General features: G+C 36.8%; 1 protein-coding gene and 1 pseudogene across 1 annotated transcript in view; one reads left to right on the top strand and one right to left on the bottom strand.

The window, feature by feature from the left end:
• The first annotated feature begins 1,394 nt into the window (after positions 1–1,394).
• On the top strand, positions 1,395–1,946 carry LOC122086822 (annotated as a pseudogene).
• Positions 1,947–3,288: 1,342 nt separating this feature from the next.
• LOC122085706 (adenine phosphoribosyltransferase 3-like) overlaps positions 3,289–3,465 on the bottom strand; it is a 9,453-nt gene continuing 9,276 nt past the window's right edge. The window contains exon 7 of the mRNA XM_042654217.1: positions 3,289–3,464. The gene's annotated coding sequence lies outside the window, so the exon portion shown is untranslated. The remainder of the gene's footprint in view (position 3,465) is intronic.

The following is a 3,465-nucleotide window of genomic DNA, read 5'->3' as shown; positions in this document are numbered from 1 at the left end:
AAAAAAAAAAAAAAGAGAGAAGTTTGCTTTCCTTGCAAATCAGAAATGTATAAATATAAGGCAAATATGGAGGAATGATAGAAATTTTTCCAAATAAAATACATTAATTTTTTCACATAATAACTGTTAGTATTCTCAAGCCTTTTGTACCTCTCGACAATATTTTGTTCTTGATGGGTCCGAAGTCCCAACCACGGAATTTTTATTTATAAGTAGTTAAATAGTAATATATAACAATAGACTTTTTAAATATGTGATTGGTACTTCCATGCATTATACCGTTACAAATGGCTTGACGATCAACAATGATAATGAGATTGCAGTTTGCTTTTTTAGGAGAAGCTCCTATTGTTGGCATGTCATTAAGAAAATGGGATTACTTACGGCTCTTTTTTGGCTGTAGGAAAGATTAGAGAGTGAAGGAAAGTGAAATTTTCAGACTCAAAAAATAAATAAATAATAATAATAATAATAATAATAGTAGTAGTAGTACTAATTACCCCACATGATTATGTCATTAAGTCTAAATTATTTCATATTTGATTATTATTTCGCTTTATTTTGCCTCCAAATCCCTTGGATTTGAAAAGTAAATAAAAAATTACATCTAAAAAGTGCCATTACTTTGTTGTTTCTGTTTTTCTATTGTCTTTAACAAATTTCTTATTCACCCCTAAAAAAAAGTGTCATTAATAAAGTAAAAAATTTATATAGTTTATGCAATCACGTTTCTTTAATAAAAATAAAAGAATACTAATATAATCATGTGTTTATTAATTATTATAAAAGTTCTTCTTTTATGTATGAAAATTGTTACTTACATCCTTTTTAATTTCCCCTATAACCAAATGAGGCCTTAAATATTTCATGTAGAATTAAAATAGAGAAAATTGCATTGTCACCCCCTGAACTTTGGTTTTTATTCAATGCCACCCCCTGTACTTTTTGAAATACCAAAGACACCCTTAATAATTTAAAAAATTTCAAATCCATCCCTGTCGTTAGCCATCCCAGTTAACTATTGGAAGATCTATTAGTTTTTGTTTAAAATGTCCAAAACACCCTCACTCGAGGTGATTTGACCACCTTACCCTTGCCCCTTATTCTAAACCAAAACCTGCAACTATAGAAATCATCGGTGGCATGTGCTACCTCAGGCAAGGCCGATACCATGAATCCATATGTACCATGTCTAAGGGAGATTAGATTAAATGTATTGGTTATACACTGATAAACATGTGTTCTTCAATAGAATATTTACTTCAAGATGATCAGTCTCCAATCTCCATATAAATAGTGTAATTTCAGAGGGACGAAAAGGGAAAAATTAGCTACTAGCACAAGTGTTGGGTAAGGATCAACGACCAGATTTTTTGTCTCCAATCGCTGCAACCATGGGCAAGGGAGGCGGTTGTGTACCCAGTAAAAAGCGTATGCCATTAGCTACTTTCGACGATCCTCCGAAGACCGCGACAGATGCTCCGATCGCCGTCGCCGATAAGACCCTCACTGTTGATGCCACTCCTACGGGTGAAGTCACGATTTCATCTCCAGCTGCGAAGTTGAAGATATTTATCGTCTACTACTCCATGTTTGGCCATGTGGAGGGTTTGGCAAAGAGAATTAAGAAAGGGATTGATGGGATCGAGGGGATCGAGGGTTTCTTGTACCATGTTCCTGAGATTCTATCAGATGAGATTCTCAAGAAAATGAAGGCTCCTCCCAAAGACGAATCAATCCCATTGATATCTGCAGTGGAATTGGCATCGACTGATGGGTTTCTGTTTGGGTTTTCGACCAAGTATGGATATAGGGCTTCCCAGATGAAGTCTTTCTTTGACTCGACTGGGTAGTTGTGGAAGGAACATAAGCTTGCAGGGAAACCAGCTGGGTTCTTTGTAAGCACTGGCACGCAAGGAGGCAGCCAAGAAACCACTGCGGCATAAGCCTACTTATCTCTTATTCAAGAATGCCTCTGTCAAGGGGTGTTATGTGGCGACAATGCGTAGCTGTTCGGGCATCCTCAATGGCCCAGCCACTGGTGCAGCCATTGCGGAGCTCATTATGCTTCTAAACACTTTTTTGGTTCGAGTTTACCGTTAGAAAAACCTAAAATTACAACCATTGAAGGCTAACCTTCACCAGAAAAAATGAATAGCCGCAAACCTTCGTCAGAGGGGAGGGGAGTTGCAGGTTTTGGTTTAGAAGAAGGGGCAAAGGTAAGGTGGTCAAATCACTTTGAATGAGGGTATTTTTAGACATTTTAAACAAAACTAATAGATCTTCCAATAGTTAACTGGGATGGCTAATGGTAGGGACGGATTTGAAAATTTTAAAATTATTAGAGAATGTCTTCGATATTTCGAAAAGTACAAAAGATGACATTGAATAAAGACCAAAGACCAAAGACCAAAGATCATAGGGTGACAATACAATTTTCTCATTAAAATATTATAGCGCAGCCAAACTAAACATTCAATGGCATTTCATCAATACTGCGTTGACCCCACCTATTCAAATTGTTTCCCCCAAATGGCACAACTCCCCACCCCAGTAAAGGGGAAATTTTTTATCGGTACCTACTCTATTGAAAGAAGGGGGTGGGGGTGTAACCGGATAAGGGAACGGTCAGGAGGTTTAACCTCAAGACCTAGTGAACATGGGATTGGCGCAAACACCACAGCTTTACTAACCGCCTTATAAAGGGGAAATTTTATTAGGGCTCAACGGGATAAAACTGCTTCCAGAAAGAACTCCCAAAGCCCATGATGAGGGTACCTAATAGCCCATTTATATAGATCCAAAATTTACCATAGTTAAAAGGGTTTCTACATGTATATTGAGCTTTCATAGCTAAGTGAACACAAGCAGCACCAGTCTTTCAGAGTTAGGACTTAGGACTTATGATTAAGCCTTGCAATTAATTAAATCTCCAAAGTAAGCAAGATTTAAGGTCACCAACCAGTGAAAAGCACTGGCTTCGCTAGCTTGAATTGCCATATATACCCAGTTTAAAAGCATAAAACAGAAACTGTCCCTCACCCTCATCCCCTTTGGCTTTACTTGGTGCCAGTGATAAATGGGTTACTGACTTTTTATTTCAGTAAACTTCTTTCGGTTTACCATAAAAACAAAAAAAATAAAATAAAATAAAATAAAAATAAAAAAATGAATAAGGTTTAGTAAGAAACTATTTCCCCTCTCATTCTGCTAGGCCTAACACTATCCTCTGAACTCAGTACCTTGCAACATATCAAGTACATCATCTGAGAGAGAACAGAAGAGAAATTTAAGGGAAAGAAGAGGCCTTTCTGAACCATTAAAGTAACCTACAAACCTTTTTTTTTTTTTTAGATAAAAAGATGCATCAATTAGTTCAAAACAACCTATTAATGTCCAAAAAGGAAAACTGGAAACAATATTCAAAGCCGGCAATGGATTCCACCAATAATATCCCCCCCCCCC

Source organism: Macadamia integrifolia, chromosome 8 (assembly GCF_013358625.1).
Source record: "Macadamia integrifolia cultivar HAES 741 chromosome 8, SCU_Mint_v3, whole genome shotgun sequence".
Lineage (NCBI taxonomy): Eukaryota > Viridiplantae > Streptophyta > Magnoliopsida > Proteales > Proteaceae > Macadamia > Macadamia integrifolia.
Note: the sequence above shows the minus strand (reverse complement) of the source record. Positions and strands in the feature narration are given on the sequence as shown.